The sequence below is a fragment of the Amblyomma americanum genome, chromosome 11 (assembly GCF_052857255.1).
Source record: "Amblyomma americanum isolate KBUSLIRL-KWMA chromosome 11, ASM5285725v1, whole genome shotgun sequence".
NCBI classification, from domain to species: domain Eukaryota; kingdom Metazoa; phylum Arthropoda; class Arachnida; order Ixodida; family Ixodidae; genus Amblyomma; species Amblyomma americanum.
Genome location: NC_135507.1, coordinates 14,067,371 through 14,078,944, shown reverse-complemented (window position 1 = coordinate 14,078,944; position 11,574 = coordinate 14,067,371).

The window sequence follows — 11,574 nt, the reverse complement described above, 5'->3', positions numbered from 1 at the left end:
CATATTGCTCCAGTGTTGCGTTTTTGCCACTACATTTCCAACGTCAGTGCATATCCCTGTCAATACCGCCACATAGTTCAAAGTGCGATTGAGGCCCACTGACCCAGGGAGCCAGTAATGTGCGTTTCCTTTCTTTTAGCGACTTTCGCACTAAATACAGATCACCACACTCGCTTTCCACATTCATGTGCGGCCTGACTGAGTAGGGACAAACCGAACTGCAGAGTATTCTGTAGTTTCAAATTCCGACGCAACGCATGTCCCAGAGATTATCAGAAATTCCTTCTCGCGCTACACCTGCTCATCCAAAGGAAGTGACTACCACCGCGAAACAAAACGGTGAACGGTGTGCCAGTGGAATTTCTAGAGCGGAACAGATTTGCGTGTGAATTAAATATGTATGCGAATTTACCTATCGCTAGTCCAGAATTGCCTTAGTCCCCGAAAGTAGGTTGGCTTTGCTTATAGGTCGACCTTCCAATTTCGGATGGTCATTATTCTGTAGAAAGGCCGACATATACGCAACGACTTGTGCTTAAAGTAATCAGAGATGCCAAATCTAACCCTTTAACAATGGCACACCACTCTTGGAAAGAGCGCTGAGTGGCGTTGCGCGCTGTTAACACGTTGCGGGACATGCACAGATGCTACTGGGAGGTGTTTTGATGCCAGCGCCTCCACTAGACGCTGCATTGACCACGGCCGGGCTGGAGTGGTGTGATGATCTCGTGCACCGCTGCCTCCAGTCTGGTCGTTCCTTAACGAAGTGCTGAGCGCATGTTAATTCTAAACTGGTATCCATGGCTGCAATGCAATTAAGTACATCTTATCTGTAGGCATGCGCTTCAGCAGTTCACAAGCCATACGACAGACTGGTCTTTGTGCTGGGAGAACGGGCTGGGACGCTTCTCATGTCAAGCATTGGCACCGCTCTGTGATGCTGCCTTGCAGCTCTGAAGGCTATCGCTTACCAATTTGCTGTGAAATGGGGATCTGGCATTCCCGCATAGCTCCCCAGATCTTGAATTAACTGGGGCTGGTTCAGTCGCCGCTTCAAAATATCCAGTCAGATTTACATTAGAAATTATGGGACTACAAAAATTATTGAAATTTTCCAAGATTTCTAATTAACGAAGTTTGTATTATCGAGGTTTTACTGTACTTTGTGTGTAAGTAGGCCAACCACACTCATGCTAAGTAGCAGTGCCACATTATAGTATGGAGGTGGCGCAAGCAAAGAAGCTACTGACAACGCGTGAAGCAACATTTGAGCACAACTTGAGGTAATATGGTCAGTTACCTGCATCTCGATATTCCAGCTTGGCACCAAATGTTAGAAGTACATGTCATCTCTGCAACACATACACAGTGCATGCAAAGGCCATTGTAAAACCAAACCAAAGGTTTTCATGTAGAGAATACAGCAAACACTTAGACAATAACATGTAAATATATAAGCTTTGTAGTGTGGGCTTTTTAATACTGGAAAACGAGGAAGACTTCAGCATTCCTTTTTGTTCCATGAGACAATACGGTTATCACATTCTACATGCAGAAAAGAAAAGCATGCCTCTTTGGTGAGAACAATCAGGAAATCTGGTGTAACGAAGTTTCATGAAAAGAAATCGCATTTTTCGGGAGGGTTCATTGGCGAGCCCACTGGGCAGGCGAACGCTAAAGCAAACGGCCTGAAGTTTCCCATGGCGACGGTGCAGCGCGGAGACATCCTCGTAGCGTTTTGGGTTTCGCACATTGTGTGGCAGGCGGTGATCAGGAATACCTGAATGGGCGCAAATTTTTCCATATCTTTAAGGCGGACGTCCTCCGCGTCGTTACGGTACATTTCGTAAGCGGCAAACGCTGCCTCCAGGGCAGGCAAATCGCTCATCAGGTGATGTCCTTGTTCGCGACATGTTGAGGGCCTGTTTAGGGTTGCATCCATAGGTTTATAAGAAAGCGCAGAGCTGTTGGAACCGATATCATTAGCATTGGACAAGAACAGCGGCTTCGCCGAGGCCAAGAGCCGCAGACTTTCACGGGCGTACAAAAATCCTAGGCCTCCGAATATCATGGCGCTCGTGCCCGTGCTGTAGTAGAATGGTGGCGACAACGCCGCTGGACTAACATATACCGTCTTAAGCATAGCATTGTAGGAGGTGAGCGTCGAAGATGACGTTGCTCGACGTATTTCGGCTATTGCCAACCGCAGTTTGCTGCTGTAGTGCTTCTTGAAGCTCTGACTGTCTATCTGACGAATGGCTTTCCAGGCGTCGAAGAAACCGTCTTGGGTGCGAGTAGCGAAGTTGGTGTAGAGTCTGGTCAATTCGCTGCTGTAACGGTCATCTGGCCAGATGATGGTGGCAGCCCCATGGATTGTACGAAGTAGCGCCGTTCTCTCGTCGTCCGTGATCAATCCAGGTTGCAGAACGAGGTTCGCTGTTTTGTTGAAGACCCTCTCGAGGAACTGTTCTACTGTGGTTCGCTGCTGAGCAGTGACTTGTTCCTTGTCGGCGACTGCGAGAAGCATGTTGTAGGCAGACTCGATCTGCAAGCCGCAGAAAATGACGTGAAAATCTTTTTCCAAAGTACCAGACATATTCATGGCTTTAAGCACGGCAGCATTCGTCAGGGAACCCAAGATCTGTGCTACCCACCAGCTCACGTGGGCCATGACGTCACGGGGAGTGTGGTCGCGAAATAGCCTTCCTACGACTTTTACGTCTTTGAAGTCACTGACCAGAACTTCGTCTTCAACAGTAATTGGTGGTGAGGCGTTGAAGGCGGATTGCAGTGCGTCTGCCCAATCCCGAGGAGAAAATGCTTGCACCACATCGGCGACACCTCTGACGTTGCTGATCCAGGATGTCACATCAGACAGCCCAGCGGCGTAGCTCAGCTCACGGACGATGCTCCTGTGAATCACTCCACCTGAACCTTTTGGCCAAGATGAGGGTTTGATATTCCTCCGAAAGACCTCCTTGGACAAGATCTTCGTGTACGGATCGGTGAACTCCACATGGTCGAAGAGACTGTTCCATAAGACCGCTATTCTTGATGGCATCAAGCAGACTGCACGATTCCTCTCGTTGCCGGATGGTATGAGGTCGATGTCAAACCATAAAGGAAGCCTCCATTTGACGGCGAGGTTCACAAGCGAGCGAAGTGGTTTCGCACTATTTCTAGGCAGCGGATCGGATAGGTCGTCAGGCCAGAGCAGTCCCTGCGCCTTCATAAAGGCACGAAGTCGCCTCGTCGACCCGTGCTGGTCGGAAGCGCCCTTGTCCACGCACAGAGACGACATTGCAGATGCATGGTCGGCCATCGATGATGAAGCAGCGTTTTCATGCCGAGATCTTGGTGCGGCTAGCTTCCAAGTCCACTGGACGGTGGCTTCCTCAATGACGGTGCGCGTGAGAATGTAACGCGGTTGCCAACCGGCGCACACGAAGCGTCCAAAATCTTCGCAGGGGTCTAGCTGGCTGCTCCGAAGAGTGATTCCAATGTGCAACGCGTGCTCGCGACAGTCAAACGAGTCACAGAAAATTCTCGATCCGTCGGGTAGGGTACGAAGCAGAGATGTCTTGAGGTGCACCAGAAGATACGTCACGATGCCTACAGCGCACGATGCTAGAAGAGTGACGACGGCACCTCGCTTGTCGCTACTTGTCAAGTATGGCGTATGTTCCCGAACAGGCTCCGCGGAGAGACGACCAGCTTCAGCCTGGGTATGACACGCAGAAAGCAGGCTTAGGTTGAGTCGAAAAGCTGGCCGTAAAGGCACAATTAACTACGCGTCGTTATAAAGTCGGGTTCGAAATGCGGTTGGAACCTCAAGTTAACGCCCTCATGGAAACAGGGTCCTCTTGGTGTTGTGCTAAAAAAATTATGGTTGATTTGCATAGTAAGGCCAAATTCAAATTAGGTGCGCCAGCACTTAGGTTTTCACTTCGGTTCCAGTGTTCGGTAGCGATAATGGGTTAATGCCCATATATGCGGAATCGGTCGTTCTTTAATTTACATTCATATATATGAGCCGGGAGTTCTCATACCACTCCTGGGCCCTGGGGCAGTGGTGCGGCGGTTAAGTGTTGTGAGACCCAGGTCTTCCCGAGAAACCTTACAGTCACGGAGAGAGGCTTTAGACTGACATCCATTGGCGAGATCAGATTGGAGGTTTTAGTGCTCGCGCACTGAAAATGACGGCTGATTTAGCGTGGTTACGTCAAATCCGGTGAAACCGACACCTAAATTATAACAATTATCACTTCAGTTTTGGTTTAGATTCGAGGCTTGGTAGAGGGCAATGCGATAGCGATGTGTTCCGCATCCCACGGATGGAAGTTGATGAAGGTGACGGCATCTAAAGAACAGCACGAGAGACTGGCAGTTAAACACGCAGGATATTCGGCTGCGGCGAAGACATAGTGGCCAAAGGTATTGGTCAGTAAAGCTGGTCTGTTTGCCTGGCCGCGGATTAGAAACCCACTCGCGGCCATAAACTGTTTTGTCATAAACAGTTTTGCATATTGGCCGTAAAGCTTGCTGGCAGGTTACCCAGAACCCGGTGGGCAGGTTTCCACCTGCTCAACGTTTCAGGGGCCTCCTGCGAGAGTCTTCAGAGAGGCAAACATTCGCGAAATCTGAGATTGGGCGTTTTAGTGCCGCGCACTAAAAATGGATTTGTACCCAACGATCAGAACAGGCAATTGGTTACGTTGAGGGCAACTTAGTTACCTACCACCTACAGATTTCGATTGACAATTTTTTTTCGGCAATCGCAAGGTCTTTTCCTAAATAAAAAATTAGGAGCGATCAATTGCATTCATGCAGAGTAAATGGAGTTGCTTAAAAATGTTGCTTTTTCTGCTTTCACTCGCCCATCTATATTCCAGTTATTCGTTGTTTTTCACTTGCCAGTCTATTCCATTTCTGATTCCATTCCAATTCCAACTATGCAACTACACAAAATCTGTCACATTCATAGATTGCAGAGTCCTCATACCACTACCGGCGCATTGGTTAAGCGATGCAGCTCTGCATTGGCAGGTGTCTATTCCAAATTCTGCCACCGGCGTGCTTTTGAAACCAATGTTGCTCTTCCCGAGCACTGCGGGAAGGAATAGCTCCCGAAAAGCCTCATTTTTGCAGATAGTGCTCTAGGAGGCGGTACATTTTGAACGTAGGCCTGCTGTTGCCTGAGTAATTTTGTTCTAAGCCATATTCATTCTTGCTGAGTCATTCATCTGGCGTCTCCTCCTGTCCCCTACAAGGGAAGAAGGGTAAGAGGGATAGAAGCAAGAGGAGAGACGCTGGTTAGGTGGCAGGTGGAGAGGCAAACCCCCTGAACACCTAGCAGGTGCAGATTTCACACAGACTCTGCCGCCGACATTGAGGCCACCGGACAGTTTTCGCCATCATGGCCCTCCTAATCCTATCACATTACAAAATGTCCGCCTGTGATGCTGAGACGCGCAGCAGAAAAATTTAAAAAATATTTTTTTCCGTTTGTACTCTCGCTTTAGCATGGTAGACGGCGTCTGAAAACCCTGATATCGAGGACACGAAGCATGGTCATGTATCGTGTCAGTGCAGCTACCGTACCTAGTACAGTGATTCTGCCGCGTCGCCTAGGCGGCGTGCACTGGCGATGATGACTAACATCAACTGATGCGCGTAAGTTTTATTTGGAGCACTAAGCTCGTTTTAAGAATATAAACAAAATAATGCAGGCGATGTCATCACTTGCATTTCTTAACATCATTGGTATAAAAAAATGCACTCTTCCACCTTGCCCTGTCTTCTTCTCCCAAATCCGTCCCAGTAACGGAGCAGTGTTAGGAGAAAAACTTAGTCAAATGCGGCAAGGAGTCGGGCGGAGTGACATGAGCCACGTCTGGCGCAGCTCGATTCCAACGAGAGGTCGTTGGCTACAAGGGAACTTGGCTATATTGAAGAAAAAGGAGACAGCGTTCTAGTCCATGAGAGAGACACTTCAGCACGAATGGAAAATTTTGAAAGTTACAACTAACGCGGCTCAGCGTAGTTACTCTCATTGTACTGTATTATTTTATTATGCTTTATTCTCACGGCTGTCCTATAAGTACAGCGATTTATGTCCTCTGTTCCGTTTAAACACGAGTTGAAATCCCCGTCTTGCTCGTCGTGACCGCGCCTGCCGCGTGACCAGTTTCAACGCGACAGCGTTAAGCTCGTATCGCAGGAAAGCCGGTGTCGTCGGCGTCTTTGGCTGTGAGCGAAAAATGCCGCATCTCGGTGGACACCTGAACCGCGCCATAAGGGAAGGGATTTTTCCTTCTCTTACGGCGCGGTACGGGTGTCCAGCGAGAATTGTGAGACAGGCGTCATTTCCTTTCCTTAAAACTAATTTTCAATTTCCTTTCCTTACGACCCGGTTCGGGTGTCCACCGACATATGTGAGACAAGCGTCATTTCATTACATTGTCCAATGGACCACGCGTCGCGCCGAACGGGCGTTGGCGTTCTGTACACTGCTTGGCAGCGCTGCAACACGCTGTCGCGTCTCACTCTTAAAGACAAAGCTTAAACGTCCTCCAAATTTTCTTTCGCGCACTGAGATCTCTACGTTGTAACGACAGAAGCTATGCAGATTTCGGTACAGATTAAAGTAGTATGACTGACCGCTTCCCGAATGCTCTCGATGACCATTTCCTCGCGGATACTCTTCTCTTCAGTGCTTGTTGGTTCGCTCCGCGCTGTGGAGAATTTCGACGACCGGAAACTGGGGCTCCAAGTTTTGCGCCTGGCGCGGTTCGGAGTCCGTGCCGGCGTTTCCGAATCGGGAGACGATGCAGGAGACAACGTTGTGTGAGACGCCGACGAAGCGCTGGGATGGGCCCCGATCACCGAGACTTGTACTTCGGGCTCGTCGATGCTTCCGCAAAGAGACGAAAGCAGCTGTCCCGGTTCAACCGCGCCACCCGGCGCTGCGAACCCTAAACCGGTTTTCACAGACCTGCGGAGTGAGCTATGGCGTGAACCACGGGGAGTGCCTGCTAGACTCAGGATTGAAGACGTATCATGAACTTGGCGACGAGAGTCCTTTGGGTCCTCTTTGCTCAGCTGGGCACCGGGATTCTGTCGTAAAGAGAAATTACGTAGTGGACTAAAGTTAACAGGTCGCTTCGCGACGTCGGAACGCAGATCAGAAGTAGGACTATTGTTCGGACTTTTTGGTCCGAACAATTTCGACACGCTTCCAACCGTAGCTGCGGCCAGCTCCTGGCCTCGCCTCTTGTACCATTGCGAAGGGCGTCTCACGATGTTGGACGCAGACTGCCCTGAAGGTTGGTCATTGCTCCCCAAGACCTGCTGAGTGCTGCGACGGGATGCTGCAGACAGCGCCGACGAATACGACGTTTGTGTCTTCGGCGAGCCATCTTCAGTGGGATTTTTTCGTTGGAGGTGCCGTGGTGGATAGCGATTGTCAGTGGACGTCGTGACGACGACGTGGGAATTAGACATCTCCATGACTTCTGAACCGTGCGTGATGTCTGTTGTGGAAGACTTTTTTGAAGGCGCGGTGGAAAAATCCGAAGTTGTTGGACCTTTGTGTTTCTGCAGGGCCTGCTGAGAGTGCCTTTTTGAGATGACGTCTGAAGCGGTTGACGGGTGATTAGACCCTGCTGTGTTCGGACCCAACGACGAGTATTCCGAGCGGCGGGCTGGGCTTTGTGTGTCGTGAGGTTCCTGGGGAGGTTCCTCACTGATGCCGTAACGGGCCGTGGGCGTGGCGGGCTGCTCTTCAGTTGTTGACGGTAAATCGCTAGGAAGCGAGCATGATTTGATCCCGGAGCCCTGCGATGTCGCATTTTGTGGTCGTCCAGGCTTTCGCGGCATACACGCCTCGTCAGCTGCGCTTTTCTTGCGATCGTGGCGGCTCTTCATTGGTTGGCATAAGATTACGGGCGGAACGAATTCGAGAAGCCCGACTCTTGTTGACCACACTGCAGCTGAAGCAAGCGTCTATTTGTTGTTGTTAGCCTATCAAACGATGGCACATACGCACACTGGGGGATCGGCCAAGAATCGGGTGGCAATATCTTCTTCTTTGATTTACGTGGCGCGTGCCCAGTGCCAGTGGCGGCGCCACTCCAGAAATATGACGGGCCACAAAAAATCATGCGATAGCTCCGTTCAGATGCTGGCGAGGAGCACGTTTCATAGATAGTGCAGCCCGTATTGGGCACCCTTAAAGGGGCCCAGAAGCACATAATCAGTGCATTGCTTTGCCTTTTGGTTCCATAGAATGAGTTATAGTCATATAGCTATTAGCATCGGTCGCACCGCGTATACTCAGGTTTTTAATATATTAGTTAGCTTGCAAAAACAAATTCATGGCGCTGACGGTGTCACCATATAGTGGCAGTTTTTAGCAGTGGATATGACATCACTGGGCGGGAGCTTTATGATTGGACAAACAGTAAATATACTGCAAATTGTGTTAATAAATAGAGATACGTTTTTTTCAGGGTTTTACGTTTTATATTACATCAACAAAACCAACTTGTTTGCCTTAGATAAAAGCGCTGTAAAGCAAGTAAAACAAAAAATGCACCTCCAGAGGCTCTGGCTACTTTTTGCATCGAAGGTCTTTGTGCCTCTCGGTACACATCAACGCTGGTACACAACCTACGAACTAGCACACAACACTTACGGCCAACGTTTTTAGATACGAACAGTTGGAAAACAGCGGCGGCGTTCCAGGGAACAGAGCGGACCCAAACGGTTGCCGCCTAGGCGGTGGCGCTGAGGTCGCTTTGGGATAAGGGTGCCTCGATGCCAGCGCCGCCGGGGTGGAGACAACTTCAGCGGCGCCGCCATATTGAATCATACGGGATCAGCGGCACTAGCGTTTGTAACGTCGCCGTTCATGCTCTTGGCGCGCTTCAAAGTGCTTTAACTTGAACGGCCTTTTGCAGCGAGAGCTACACTGGGCTACCAGTCGAGCATTTCACGGTACATGGGAGAAGCCAGAAGTGACTAAATAAGGCGGCGTCGCTTAAGTTGTCTTCACCCATGGAGACACCGGCATCGAGGCACCCTATTTGGGATGGGCGTGTCCTCTACTTCCAGCTTGAGGAGCGTCAGCACACGGTGACTCGCGTGCGCACAGAAACGTATTTAAAATGAATACAAACGTAAATTGCGCCTTCATCTCTTTTGTAATAATGAAACATGACGGCTTAGTAGCACTTATAACCTTACGCATTCAAGAAGTAAAGCTACCGTGCTCCCAGTATTGATCACTTTACTTATAGAAAACGCCTCAACCACGAGGACGATTATATTTTCATCTCGACGCATTAAAACAGAGAAAGTGGCTGAAGAAAAAAATTAGAAGTGCGCCGCAAGAAAAAAGAAAGAAAAAGCGTTTAGTGTCTTTTAAAACTTTTGCCAGGTTTTATTTACAGACACTCAACTTTTAGTTATCTAATCAATAGAGGAAAGTTTACAGTCTACTTTGCACAACCATATATTACACACGCGAGGAACCCAATTAATCTACGAGGGGGTAAGCGGCCCGCCGTGTTTCTCTGATTTTGCCGAGTGGAACCGCGGAAAGGAGGGCTTTAAGTTCCGGCCGAGGTCTACAGCCAAAAGCTCAACCGCGAGCACCCTGGCCTCTTGGCACCCTGGCCGCTTGAAGCAGCCGCGCCAGGCGCAGACGATGAGGCGCGAGCCAGCGTAGTCCAGTTATGCAGCAAACTGTCCACGTGACCAAGCGCATCCACGGGGCGTAGCGGCGGCGAAGAGAAAACCAAGAAAATTAATGTGGTACTGTCAAAACCCTAGAGATGGCGCTCGCGTTTCTGAGATTAAAGTCACTTCCAGTGGGATGAAAGCGGCAACGGAACCGGGGCCGCATCCCGGGGGCAAGCCTTCCAACTGTCCTTATCTAAAAGCATTGCTTATGGCTACTCTATATGTATCGCAGAACGGCTTTGCCGAATCGATCCGATCAAGCCATTGCACTCTACAAGCGTTCGTTTCGGTGCCAAGGAAGGATGCAAAGAAAAAAGCCATTCGTTTCGCATCGTCAGCTTGTAGAGGATCACCGGGTGGCGGCGCCAGATGGCGCCACGTTTCCGTCAACAGCGCGCGCGCCTTGCTCGCCGTGACCAATCAGCGCGCTCCTAGCGACGGGCCATGTTAAGCGGTATGCGCCAAGGAGGTCATATATAACCTCTTCTCTCAGATATTTCTTTAATCCCTCTCCCTTGCGCAGCCCCGTCGAGGTGTTCCCTTCTTAAAGGAGACAGTTATAGGGCTGCGCACTCCCTTTAATTACACCCCCCCACCGACCTTCCCCCATTCAGAGAATCTCAATCATATATAACCTCCTTGTTACGCGCTATGCTAAATCTATCTAGTATCTTGCGCAGGTCGTCACTCCGTTGCAGTATCTCGCGCTCGAGTTCTGATCCATAAGTCAGGGAACGTCACTGATCAGTGTTCCCTTCTCCGCTGTCGACGTGACGATGAAGCATCGCTGGTTCAGCTGGGCGTTCACGTGGTTGTAACCATGAAAACGGCGCACCAGCCTTGGCAAGAACAAGTTACAGCGATTAGGCAACCATAGCGTGCAAACTTCCGCAACGTGCTCAGATCGGCTGTTTTGATTGGTCCCGCCCGGGTCGTCATTGGGAGCGTGAAATGGGAATGGATGCCGCGCGAAAATCGAGTTGAGGGCACCATTTTGTTTGCCTGTATTTTTAAATTTCTTCATTGGGTAACTCCCGTTCCTATGCATCGATTCCTGTAATTCTTTTGGAGTCAACATCTTTGTGACAAAGAATCCATCCGAAGTACAGCCGGCATCCGTTTCGCAGCCCCTTCTAGGCGGAGTTCAAGTGCCCCTGCAATTTCTTTTTGTGGTGAGCCCTTGGCTATGGCTGTTCTGAACAGTTTGCATTCAAATCTTAAAATTTCTTTTAAAGTTCTCCCGAGTTCTCAAACTCGCCCCTCGTGTTATATCCGTGCAAATAAACTAATACAGTAAGAATAGAATGTGGCTCCTAGCACCTAGTTAGGCGAAAAATGCTTCAATCAGCGATTTTTCGCGAAATATCGAGAAGCTAGGGGTCTTACCCATAACAAGCTCGACATTATTGGCCCGCAGAAGAATGAATTTTTAGCGTTAAAGCACTATTCCGATGGGTAATTCTCGAGCAAGATCTTGGGATATTTGTGGGTTTATGCCAAGTGAAATAATGTTTGTGGGTTTGTGGAAACTGCTCACGGTTCCTCAGTGAATATCCTTCAAAACGTTCGCATCGTATTTGATTCGGTTCTCTCACTAGTCGGTTCGTGTGCGATTCTGTTCTTAGTAACTTTTCGCATTCACTATCAGAGCTACACTACGCGTGTTTAGGTTTGGAAAAAGTACTATTCGTACATCCATAGACATGAAGTAGGGATTATCTCTTCCCGAAGACGAAAGAGCGATAGTACGTACACATATGACTTCATAGAACCGCTCCACGGCAATAACCTTGTTCAAGCGAAAGGGTCAAAATGAAAGCAGGGTGGACA